General features: G+C 31.9%; 1 pseudogene; it reads right to left on the minus strand.

The window, feature by feature from the left end:
• Positions 1-7,087: 7,087 nt before the first annotated feature.
• Positions 7,088-11,912, minus strand: LOC134271617 (synaptotagmin-7-like; annotated as a pseudogene).
• Between the last annotated feature and the right edge of the window lie 2,340 nt (positions 11,913-14,252).

A 14,252-nucleotide genomic window follows, 5' to 3' on the forward strand; every position in this document is an offset into this window, starting at 1 on the left:
ATTTTTATGTATATGAATTTAACATGACATAAGATGTGTATTTGTTTATACATATTTACAGTTGTACATGTACACATGCTATGACAAAACTCAAGGTAAGTATAAATACGAATGATGACTAAATAGATTTTGAGTAAAAAAATTTCAATTGGATGGAAGCATTGCAATGAACAATTCAGGCTGTAAAAGCTGGGGGCATAGATTCTATGCACCTCAGTTGAATTGTACATTGTCTGTCAAATCTACATATTAATAGTTATATTAGGACCAGCAGCATCCTCATCTATTCGGATATCTCTTCTCTTAGGGGGCTTGACAAGGAGGACAACTTCAGACTCAACCAGAACAATAACAATGTGTGCATAGTAATTTTGGGCTTCAATGGTTCACTAGTTGATATAGATAGGATTCCCCGAATTTTATTTTAATTATGTACATGTAGATATATATTATTTAGCAAGTCTAGCTATTATTTTGCTATATGAAAAAATATGAAAAAAATAAATATATGAATATATAAGTGTTCAAATTAATTAAGAGGGGGTCAAAGGCTTGTTTCACATATAAATTCTGTGTTGACATTTTAGTTGGTTTGGTTAAAGTTATAAATGAAGTAAATAAATGAAGGTCAGGCTGTTTGTTCATTTGGAAGCCGTCTTCAGTGTATATGAAAATAATTATGAATTTTTTCTAACAGGGCCTGTACCTTATTTGAGTAGGTTTCATTGATATCGACACATACATTTAATGACTTCTCATCTCTTAACTGCATAAAGGCCTTGTATTTTATATAGTTGTGTTTAGTAAGAAGGATATGGAAATAACGAACAGTATTCAACGTCTATTAAACAAAAATACAAAATAAGAGCAGAGCAAACACGGACCTCCGAAACATCAGAGGTGGGATCAGGTGCCATGGAGGAGTGAGCATCCCCTGCCGACCGGTCACACCCGCCGTGTGCTCGTTGTCATAATCAGGAAAAACGGAAAAAAACCGTGGTCAATTCAGTGTATAAATAATGGACTAACAATTGGTATGAAAAACGTCAGTCAGCATTTCATTCAATGATAAATTGTATTTGCTGACAAGGTCATTGTATCGACCATAGAATTTACGAAATGATGACTTTAAACGAGACTGTTGATATTCTTGTTTCATCAACTTGCTTGTCAATAATTAACCTCGTTTAAGAAATTGTTCAAATAGAGCATGCTCTTGCGTATCGAATCAACTGAGATATAAATACTCCGTATGCAGGTGTTGAAGGTATATTGCTGCATAAGTAAGGGAAGTTGACGATAGAAAATTTAAAGTCATCACGTTTATCATATAGCTTGGTTGTTAGATTACCATTAGTGTCTTTCTCAAGTAAAATATCCAAGTATGAAGCAGAAGTGTCGGACTCTGTGGTATCTTTTATCTCAAGCTCACCAGGATATATCGTTTCGACGTAGGAATGGAAATTATCATTATTGATTGACAATACGTCGTCGATATATCTAAATGTCGAGTTGAAGGCCACAGCAAGTGTTTTCTTCTTTTCACGCAAAAGATTTTGCATAAATTCTGCTTCATATGAATATAAAAATAAGTCTGCTAATAACGGAGCGCAATTTGTACCCATGGGAATTCCAATAGATTGTTGGAATACCTGGTCTCCAAAAACCACATAGATATTGTCAATCAGAAACTCAAGCATCTTCTTGATGTCAACTTCAGAGTACTTATGTGTGCAATCAGAATCTGCATGTTTTAACAAAATAATTTTTCAAATGACCAATGACGAGGTAAGTAAACTTACGAGTTCCATTTTTGTTAAAGAAGCAGCTGTCAATGATATCAAAAAGCCTGGATTTTAATTTGACGTCCGGAATTGTTGTGTATAAAGTTGAAAAGTCGTAAGTTTTTATGCTGTTGATTTTTGTAAAGTCTTGTGATTTCAAATTGTCCAAAAGTTCTTTATAGAATTTTTAAGTATCCACATCTGATTTACACCACTTCTTGAATATATAGTTGTACAGTACTCTTGAAGTTTTTCCTTCACTACTGTCAATATTTTATTGAGAAGTAACGAAAGAGGCTTGGTTGAACATTTAATGGAACCTGCAATGTATCTTTGTTTGTAAGGATTCTTATGAAGTTTCGGAATCCAATATATATAAGGTAGTTCAAATTCATTTTGGCTCTGTGGAATATTAAAAGTATTCAAAACTGACAGGTGATTTTGAAGAGTTTCTTCCTTAGAAAGAGAAGTAAATGTATAAGTAGGATTACCACTTGTAGAATTAAATCCAAGTTCTTTTAGAATGCAATTTATATAATGAGCCTTACAAACGAGGACAATGTTGTTACATGTACATGTACCTGCTTTGTCGGCAGGAACCAGTACGTACTGATCGTGTAATCTTTCTAATTCTTTTTTCACTTCTGGTTTATTGAACACAGAAGGATAGATGGTTTTCATTTTGCCCCTCAATCTTTTAATACGTGACTTTAACATGGATCTGATACATTTGATCCATTCTGACAAGGTGTCAATGTCTTCTTTTTCATATCTAGCCCATCGTCTGGCGTAATTTTCAACAGAATTCATAATATTTATAAAATTCCAACGCCAGTTGAAGGATCGGGGTTCCCTATATTTAGGACCTTTTAAAATAAGTGATCTAAGGTCCTCATTACAAACTATTTTTACGTCACCTGTAATAACGTGTCCAGCAGGACTATAGTTATAGGGCGAAGAAGAACATGAACACGAAAGGGGATTATTTTTCAGATAGTCGATATCCAGGCCATGTAAAGTGTTTTTGTAATTGAAAAGTTTGGAAGCAATGGTCGATGTATATTTGTAGAAAATACAAAGCGTAGTCTTTAACTTGAAATATGGTGGAGTAAATGAAAAGTTTTGTACCATCTTAAGTTAACATGAAAAATCAGGTAAACTTATTATACCAAATTTTTTTTATAGACTATTTCACAAATGTCGATAATTCACACAGAGACTAACTTTAGCACGGGCTTTTATTTCCTGACAATGTTCTTTAAGATTTATACAAGAAGAAAATCTTTAGGTATTTAAATATAATTCTACAAATAAAAGACTATAAAATAAATAATAATTTATAGGCCAATCTAATCAAAATTATTAGTAAATTAACATTTATTCCATTGAGTTATCTTTCTCAACAGGGAAAGTGAACCTCAAAATAGGAAATGCAACTTCAAGTCCCTGAACTTTTACAGTTTTAATCAAGTAATTCAGTTTCGCAAAGGGATGAGGGACAAATTACAGAGTTCTTTAGGTGCTAAAGTCAGTACAGGATCATTTGAATAAGGCTCGCAGTGCTGGTCTTTCTATGTATTTCCTTATGGCATATGCTGTATGAATGGTCATAATAATAAATAAATAAACAAATAAACAAAATATGAGGGTAATAATGAGACTTCCAGTACAAGGTTTTAAATGGGGATTAAATTTTTGTCAGTGTTGGTTTTTGCTGTGTCTCTAAGTTATTAGATACAAAAGATTTGCTATTTTCACACAGATAAAACTTGCTTCAGTTAAAATTCTATATTCACAGATTTTAAACTCATAATGGATAAATTGTTTAAGTAACTGGTTTAATTAATGTGGAATTATAAGATTTTAAAAAATAAATAAAATGAAAAAACCGCATAAGGCGAGATTTCCTAACTGCATAGAGATACAAATTCGGGGGGGGGGGGGGGTAGATACATATTGTACCACAGGCTAGATTATAATCTGATCCATTTCCTACAATATTTTTTTAATAAGTAGGCGCTTACTGTTAGCTTACACATATGCATATCTTAGGGGGATTTCTTCATTGAAAATATCAGTTCAAACCCTGTTGCCATTCGCATGTAATATGGTATGTTTTTATCCCTCATGTGAGCAGTTAGCTGAATTAATTTCTGTTTACACATTAATCTCATATGGGATTAAGATGCATTAGTCGGTGCATAATTGCATATGTACATGTAGTTTACATCCATCCATCAGCTAATTGGTACAAATACAGGTTACTCCTACATGTATAAGAGCCTCGGTTATCGTCCCTACGCTCCTTATGAACCTCGGAGCCAAGTCAAAAGTTTCTCGTCGTGAACCTCTAGCATGCTGGAGTAAAATACAGGTTAGCAAGGGGATACAAATACAAATCCACAAAAGAGTAGGAGTTAATGTTTCATAGTGTTAAGATTAGATAAACTTCGACAGCATTTTAGGGCATAATAGTAAGGATAGGTTTACACTAACTTAGCATATTAGTTTTCATGCTCTCTATAATAAATCTATTTTTTACAGCCTTAAAAAGAATTTTGAAGTCTATATTTTTAATAACCCATTCCATAGCATATTTTTGCAAGAGGAAAGGGGGGGAGGCTCCCCATATTTCCCAAAGTAGGAAGCTTAGGGTGTTGTTAGATCATGCCTTTTTGATAAAGTATCAGCTGGAAAGGGATTTAGAATAAGGTGTTAGTCATATGTGCCTTACATTTCTTGTGCAGTCCATCTATATTAACAAATGCTTAGGGGTAAATACAAGTACCCTATTGTGTTTCTTGGCTTGAAAGGTAAATAGTATATACAAGATTTAATCAATTTTACATGGTCTTCGGAAGAGCTTGGTTTAAAAAATAAGTAGTACATAGATAAGCTCATTCCTTCAGAACTGGCAAGATACATTACAAAATATCACAAAACATGTTCTGCACTTGACAGAGTGGGAATGTGAACACTTAAAATTATTGTCTACAATACAGGAACAACTTAATCATCCTGGGGGGGGGGGGGGGGTAGAGAGTATAGAAGCTCATTCATCTTATTTGTAATCTTTGCAGGAAAGTATATTACAAATTTTTATTTCAAATGACCAAAAAATGAATAAGAAATAAAATTCAAATGAATATACCAATAAATAAAAAAGGGGAGATAAATCTAGATAAGACATATTTTCTACTTTATTTTCTTACATTAGTCCAGTTAGTTTTTTTCTGACTGAGTAAAATAGCTGGATATTAGTAAAAGTAATAGAGATCCAAAGCAATACAACCTCGAAAGATATAAAATCAGGGAAAGGGGGGGTGGGGGGTTAATGCACGAAAAATTTGAAGGGTAACCAGATTTTAATGCAGCATAAATCTACAGTGGGTTGGAAATTAGAGAGAGTGATATTCACGATGGATGGGTTGCTGAGGGTTTTGAGTAGGCTAGGAGTCCATGGTGGGTGGTTAAATTGAAGTAGCCTACCCCCACCAGGTGGCAGTGGGCACCTACGGTACCCAGGTGGCAAAATCGTCACCTTCAATTAAACCATTAAACTGTTGATTTTGTTAACTTTTTGTGGTTGATGTTGATATATGTGATGGTTGATGTTGATATATGTGATGTTGACTTTGAAAATTATATCTTATATAATGTAAATCTAAAGCAAAATAATATGATTAAAAGACAATTTGTGTTAAATGTGTCCGTAGCACGATTGAGGTCAACCCAGCGTGCTACTTTTCCCGTCAGGGAGGGCACAACTTATGTTGATGTTGGGGGTATGCCACTTTGCCGGCTGCCCCGCTGTTGTGTAGACCACTGCGGACAATACCTGCCGACTCGAATAAAACATTAAACGTAAATACTAAGCATTTGTTTATTATATAAAGGTCTTTAATAATCATATGAAGCAGAATTTATGTAAAATCTTATGTGTGCAAAAAAGAAAACACTTGCTGTGGCCTTCAACTGGACATTTAGATATATCGACGACATATTGTCAATTAAAATTGATAATTTCCATTCTTACGTCGATACGATATATCCTGGTGAGCTTGAGATGAAAGATACCACAGAGTCCAACACCTCTGCTTTATATTTGGATATTTTACTTGAAAAAGACACTAATGGTAATCTAACAACCAAGCTATATGATAAACGTGATGACTTTAACTTTTTTATCGTCAACTTCCCTTACTTATGCAGCAATATACTTTCGTCACCTGCATATGGAGTATATATATCTCAGTCGATTCGATACGCAAGGGCATGCTCAACGTATGAACAATTTCTTTAACGAGGTAAATTATTGACAAACAAGTTAATGAAACAAAGATATCAGCAGCCTTGTTTAAAGTCACCATTTCCTAAGTTCTATGGGCGATACAATTTATATGAGTGAAATGCTGACTGACGTTTTTCATACCAATAGTAAGTCCACTGAATTGACAACGGCTTTTTCCCCGTCATTTCCTGATCATGACGAGCACACGGCGGGTGTGACCGGTCGCCAGCGGATGCTCAATCCTCCATGACACTTGATCCCACCTCTGATGTTTCGTAGAACCGTGCTTGCTCTGCTCCTATTTTGTATATTGTTTAATGGACTTTGGGATTGAATAATGTTCGTAATCTCCATACCCTTCTTCCTTACATTATTTTGTACACAAACGGTTGCCTACACATATTGAGAATATAATTCTTCATTCTACCTGAAATAACGGGGATAGGGGAGTGTAAGCAAGTTCCGGAAATTATGAGTTATCGTTTTTGACATCGAGCCCTAGCGGCACTTGCAAGGCTTTGTATTCTTTCAGTGTCCGTAGTTGCAAATATAAATAAATGTTTAGGTTTGCTCTTCCCAAGTATCAGTAGGCCATTCTAGAACATAAAGAGGGATAACTCTGGATTTATTTTCAAGATTGTAAAGGGCTGACTGCCCTTCCAAGTGTCTGCTGATTTTATAAAATTTGTTGTATTGTAATACAGTAGCAGAAATATACGTAGGGGATAAAAATTGTGCTTTTGTTGTTAAAAATTATTAAGTAAATTAAGTCTCAGACGAAGTTTTGTATTACTGTAGATATGAAAACTTTTTTAAAAACAATGACAGGGGATCTCCACAAAACTATTTAAGATACCAAATCAACGAAATTTATCCCACCTAAATCTTGTGCTTTAAAGAAAGTTCTTTATTTATCTATATATTTTCATAATCACTGCACATGGCTATGAAAAAAATGAATTTATCAATTTATTAAATGTACTCTTCAAAACAATGAAATGAAACACATAGATGAAAAATTGCATTAGAACACGTCATCTTCGACAACGTAACAATCTTTGCAACACATCATGTGAGATCTTGATATTAAAAACAAATTTTACAGAACACAGATCACTAATCATGTAAAATGACAATATCATACAAAACTTGCGATGTTAAATATTCTATCAACAAAAACACAATGTTATTTTGTGAAACAAAGAATTTATAATATTCTAAGCCTTAACCTTTGTCAGTCTTTAAGTAAATGCCACTGAGCGACTTGTTGGCGAGGCTTTGTTATCATGTCGTTCCAATGTCTTGTCTCCAAGGGACCACTATTGCTGCTTAACACAATTTTTCCTATCATTTCGTTCCTTCCCACTTTATCGAAGTCCATCACAATCACTTCTATTGCAGCTTCCCGGATTTTTCCCAAGGAATTTCAAAAAAGAACGACTCATTGTACACTGGATTTAGATTTCGCATTTTAATTGATGTTTTCTTTTTCTCTATACGGTTGTTTCCGAATTTTAACCAGAGCTTGACATAGGGATCTGCAAGTAAAAAAAGGTTAAAAGTTCTCAAATCTATTTTTTGGGGTATGGAGCTTACCAAGGCATAATGATGGTTAGAACTAAAAGAATTAAGATAAAAAAATATTGAAAATGTTTGATTGTATTGTATTTATAGTGCTAGTTTTGCATAATGAAATAAATAAAGGTGTTTTTAGTTATTGATACCCTTTTAAGAAAGATAATTTTCAATTGGATGAATAATTGTTTTGTTTTTTTAACATTAAGGACAGGTGATACAAACAAATTAAAAAATGGATGTCTGGATTGGTGTAGATATTTGGTCTTACATGTATTTCATTGAAAATGATGTAGGAAATGAATTTCTAGAATATAAAGAACTTTTAAACCTTATATGATGCTCAAAATTCTGCCTCCATGAAACCATCCTTATTAATCTGTACAAGTATTTTTTTTTCTCTTCAAATCCGATTTTTGTTAGATTAGGAATAAAAATTCCAAAATATGCGGTTAAACTTATTGATTTTACTCATTAAAACATGACTCAAGTTGTTATTTTCAAATTTTTTGACAAAAAATTGTTTGTATCATTTGTCTTTAACTTCCCATTCCTGAAAATCAAGAACCGTTAAACATTTTTATTAGAACAAAAAAATGGTTAAGGAACATTTAAATATGTAAAATTAAAAGAAATGAAAAATGTCTAATGAATTTGAACTAAGGGTTTAAGATGCATTCCTTTCAACTATTCAGCAACTGAGTAGTAATTATGGCGTGTAACTGCATGAACATGATGTTAATGTCCTTAATTTTTACAAAGAAACGTCCTTAATTTTTACAAAGAAACTATGACGTTGTTTTGTAAATGGATATTGTGATTAATTGATCCAATACATCAAAGCGTTTAATTTAATTCAAAAAACAAAAACATCTTAGCTACACAATGCAATATGAAGAAAGAAAAAAGGTATTTGAAACCCATTTTCAATGAATATAATTGAATATACTAATGTTAATATTAGCCTTAAAGATTGTACATTTTAAGCAGAGAACATTACCGTAAAAAATGGTTGACATAAATTATTCTGATACTTGACGTAATATTTGTTATTTCTTGGCTCTGTTTGAATTGCGAATATCTTGCAAACATCTTACATTAGAAGTTCCATAAAGAAAATTCTTAAAAAATCAAAAATTGAGACCTCAGCAGCATTTATTTTAAAATTTGAATGGCTGATTCTCATAATTAAAAAAAACACATTTTCCAATTATACTTACTGTAACTTCATATATTTTTTTTCATTACACTTATAAAATCAATCTTGCAAAGGGTATCTTTTATTGGGTATAATTGTAAATTGATAACACTTGTTTGTAAAAACTTATGGCAATACAACTTTTAAGCAAAGACTTTTGGGACGGGTAATCCTTTTAGATAAAATTTTCTCTAGTAAAATAAAGCAATTTAAAGAGACATTACAGCTCAATTTCCACATTTATGGAGAGTGTTTATTCAATCACTGTTTGATTAAATAGTGAAAATGATATCGATGCTGAAAATTTGAAGCATGTAAGATCATTAATGATCTCTACACCTGGTATTGAAGAACAGCCGGAAGTACCTTTGTTGTTTTTATAGGACCGTCAAAAACTATTACAAACAACAATTTTTTTACGGATAAACCAGATTTATTTCCTTTTAAAACCTGTAATTTTCGGAAAGGTCATACCTTTAACTTTGCGAGAAAATTAAAGAAAGTTGCGGTAAAATTTTTTGTTTCATTATTTTTGCGTAAAATGAGCTGTAGTGTCTCTTTAACATACCATGCACAAGCAGACATTAAGGACAGATGATACAAAAGATGGATGTCTGAGTTATTATAAATATTTGAGCCTATTTTTATTGCAAATGATGCTAATAATAATTAATTTATAACATACAAGAGAAATATGTAAAGTAAGTTTGTGAGTTCAACGAACATATTACATAAATGGTCAAAATAATTGAATAATATCTATATTTTTAATCTAGTCTTGTAATCAAATAATTCAGAATCGGTACTGTTTTCATCTGCGTGGAAATAATATGCTATATAATATAAGCCTTTGAAAATAAATGATAACCTACTCCTTTAAATTAAAAAAGCAGGTCAAGGGATGGGGGTCCCTTAAAATTTTCTACTCCCAATCTTTCTCTAAATACCTGAAGTTGAATGTTTTTGGGAGTCTCTTAAGTAATAAAACACTGCAATTCAGAACCAAATATTTGTTATAACTACATGTACATGTGTACATTAAGATTACAACATACGATCTACAAAACTATCCATCATAATTACATGTATATATATTTTCCTAAGAATGCAACATTCGTGTTAAACATCTGCACAGCTATTTATCATAACTACATAATGTAAGAAATGCTTTGGTGTTTCAAGAACTGCACTTCTATATCATAACTAGGTTAACTAAGGTTTATCATAAAATACTAAATTAATGTTTTAATATATATACACCTTTCTAAAAATAATCTCACCTGATGCTACACACCTTTCTAAAGAAATCTCACCTGAGGACATCTACACACCTTTCTCTAGATAATCTCACCTGATGACATCTACACACCTTTCTATAGATAATCTCACCTGATGCTACACACCTTTCTATAGATAATCTCACCTGATGACATCTACACACCTTTCTAAAGGTAATCTCACCTGATGACACCAACACACCTTTCTAAAGGTACATGGAACCTCACCTGATGCTACACACCTGTCTAAAGGTACCCTCACCTGATGACACCTACACACCTTTCTAAAGGTAATCTCACCTGATGCTACACACCTTTCTAAAGATAATCTCACCTGATGCCCCTGTTATGTCTTTATCTTTGAGATCTTTACATTTCATTACTATAATATTCAATCTGCCTACAGCCGGCTGGTAACTTAATGACAGTAGAATTTCTCCCAGTTTCCCCTGTAAAAAAAGTTAACAATTAGGTTTCTTAAGTACACTCGACTGTATACAACAGCAAATTATGAAATCATACATGAACCTTGTACATGTAATTTAACTATGTAATTTATGTAATTTAACTATTCTTATAAGCTACACTGTGTTACAAGCACAATGTTCTTTTAATTTCAATGCATATAATTAAAAAATAAAAAGCATAGAGGAAGTTCGGAAACTAAAAAAAACAAAGCAAAAATACACTGCTTTTAGCACGTAAATATTTTTATACATGTAAGTAAAAAGTCATGTTTTGACAGGGGTTTTGTAACATATGATTTGCGTCACTGTGTTTGGTTTACTATTGAATCATTAATATATTTTAGACCTTATTATTTTTTAAATTTGACTTCTTAATTGGTGACTTTTTTTTACCCTGCTGTCCTTGCACGGCTGAAGGTACCGCCACATGATGGGAGACTGTGAGAGATCTACTTCATTAAGAGGAATGTAAGTTTCACCGATAGGATCATCACGACTAAACCGGTCATAGTCTATAACTTGTAAATATATGGTCTTCTCTAACAATTTATTATGAGGCCAACCTACAAAGAAAATCATAAAATAAAAAAATGTAGGAATAATTACATGTAAGCGAGATAATCCTGATAATGCAAAATTTATGATTCCTCACTTAATAATGCTGCAAAAGAATTTTATCTAATAATCTGAACATATAACTACTGTTTCTTGCTGACCTCGAGACGTTTTTTTTTCACTCAATACTGTGATAATACAATAATTTTAGTGTGAAAGTAAAGAATTAAAGTTATTTCGATTTATATATATATATATATATATAAATATATAAGTGTAAAACATTGGTAGTTATAAAAACAATAAGATGAAATCTCTGCTTTTCAGGTATGCCACGTGTCACTGTCTTAAATATAAGTACAGAAATGTATATGTTACACACCTTCGAACAGAAAACTCTCATTCCAGCGTGGGTTAAGGTTTTTTTTCTTCACTTTTGTCACTAACTTGTGTCTTTTATCAGGTAAAAGTAAAATTTTCACGTAAGGGTCACTTGTTCCCGTAAAATCCTTTGCCACGAAGTCTTTCGCTTGAATCACTTTTAAAGTTAATGTTAAAGACTGAAAATCGTAACTTAATCCTATTTGTATGCGTCCTAGTTTACAATCGACGCCTTCTGTGACGTCAACAGACGCAGAAGCGTCCACCTCCTCTGCGTCCTGTGACGCATTCTCCATTAACGTGAAGGCAATATTCCTCATCCCTTTCCATAAACTGCTGTTGATGTCATCAGAACTTTGGGATCTCTGTGAATCGTTCTTCATGAGTGGCTGTAAAGATATTTTAAAAGTTAGGTTTAGACAAAAATTAATATATTTGAATGGGCATCACACATTTTTAAACCCAAATATTTCTGGTAAGACTGTATTCTTACTGGAATGGATTTTCTATAGCTTACATGTATATACATGTACATGTTATGTATACATGTAACAAAACTTGCACATTTTATGTTTTCTTTTCGTATTAGGTTTACATTTGCAGACGGGGTATTTTATTTTGAGTGTTTGAGCATTTTTTATTTTTACAAAGAAACCAACGACAAATATTTTTAGGTACATTCTATTTTTGGTATCCAAAGTAACAACGTTCATAGAAATAACAAAATAAAATAAATACCTTTTATGTGATATTTACATATGTTCACCGTTTTATTAAGATTGTATAATATGGACGCAAATCAGCTACATGCTACACAACACCTTTATTGTTTCAAATGAAAAAAAAGTTTATATGTAGTTTATATTGAAACACATTCCAAATTTTCAATGTCATGTCTTACTAAATGCGTAAATTTATTGCATATTTCGCGTTGATGTTTTGAGTTATAACTATAAGCTACTTAAATCAATGATATGAAATGCTTCTGATGCTTTCTTGCCAACATAACATTTAAAGTCGTTCTCATGCAAATAAAAAACAATACATAACATCTATTTATTACATATAAGTCCATACAAACGCGGCTGGTATTAATGAAATCATGTCTCTGTTTTTTCAAATGAAACACGCTTATGACTGACGCTTAAGTGAAGTATTTATTGTATCTTATTATGTAATAATACAAAAAGCAGACTTTTTCTATTTGTGTCATTGACAGCATGGAGATGCGGACATTGTAAACATCGTCACCTTTGTATTCCTAGCGGCAGAAGAAGGAACGAATGGCAGAGAACTGGTGTTGCTCAAAGATAATTAAAATTATCTCTCAAAAATTTCAGATGCTTAGAATCGCATCCTATAACAATGAATCACTTAGACATTTGATGCAGATATGCACATACATGAAATTGCTACTCAAACTGATAAAAAAATAATTCACATAGACAATCGTTTCTGTATCAGGATAGCCTCCCCTTCCCCACTTCAAATCTACACCAATCAAACTCGAAATACAAGGCAAAAATTAATAAATTTCAAAACTAACCCCACATTTGTAAGCGACAAATTAAAATCTTCAAAGTAATAAACAAATCGATTAAAAATTTCCTCAAACAATTTATTAGAAAAAGCTATTTTTTTCTTTTGGTTTAATTTGTTTACTTTTGTATACATTATATATAAAATATAAAATATAAATAAATATATAGATAGCATTGAAATATTTCGGGTATTTTTGACATAGATGGTGACATTCTTTTGTCGTTTAATTTCAACACCATGAATCTTGCTTATTATAAATATATACAGAAAATCAAAACATTATTCTCATTGTTCTCACTCTAACTTAATATTGATTGTAAACTTCTCAGAAGTCGCGACTAAATAACGTTAACATCTAATTATAGTTTGGTCGATTTCTACACCCCATGTGTATATTGACAAACTTTTTAGTCGCAGTGTTTTGCTCAGGTAGTAGCAGATGATTTTCAATTTATGTAAAATTACAGTCAGAACACTTTTAATTACACTGAAAACCAATTAAAAATTCACTTAAGAAAATTCAAATATTTAATCCATTTTTTTTAAGTAAAGCTGTATCGAATACTGGCTTAAAAGGAGACAGCACATGTATACGTAATGAATGTGAATTAGTGGCGATTAGATATATACTGACAAATTAAAAAAAAACTTTTACATTTCCAAATATAAATCGCGTTTCGTACAGCTGTTATCACACTAACGGGATATGTATTAACAAAATATATGAATCAAATTGCAATTCAAGAAGATATTTTTTTTACCTATCATCTTTATGGAGTTATCAATTTATGGTCGCGAGATAAAATTCACCAGAAGATTCCTCTTCAATAGTATCAAACTTACATAATATAAATTAATGAGGGAAAAAAATTCAATGGAAAGTATCAATTCAGAGCTCGAGGTAATATTGGAAGCACTGATCATGATTAGAATCATGTTTTTGTGTGCTACGCAGATTTTGTTTTTGCTAATCTTAAAATTAAATGTATCTTCATTTTTCATTTTTATTACAACCTGATAAAATTGACCATTTCAAAATCAATATTTATTAAAACTTAATGAGTATGTGCCCAGTCCTTAAGATCTATTTTTTCATCACCAATGTACCTTGATTACCAAAAAGCTATTTAAAATCACTTCTTTTTAAATATTTACATGATTAATTTCGATTACAGTGAAACT

The sequence above is a fragment of the Saccostrea cucullata genome, unplaced genomic scaffold (genome assembly GCF_032062105.1).
Source record: "Saccostrea cucullata isolate Sc308-1 unplaced genomic scaffold, CSIRO_AGI_Scuc_v1 ctg12690, whole genome shotgun sequence".
In the NCBI taxonomy this organism is placed as follows: Eukaryota; Metazoa; Mollusca; class Bivalvia; order Ostreida; family Ostreidae; genus Saccostrea; species Saccostrea cuccullata.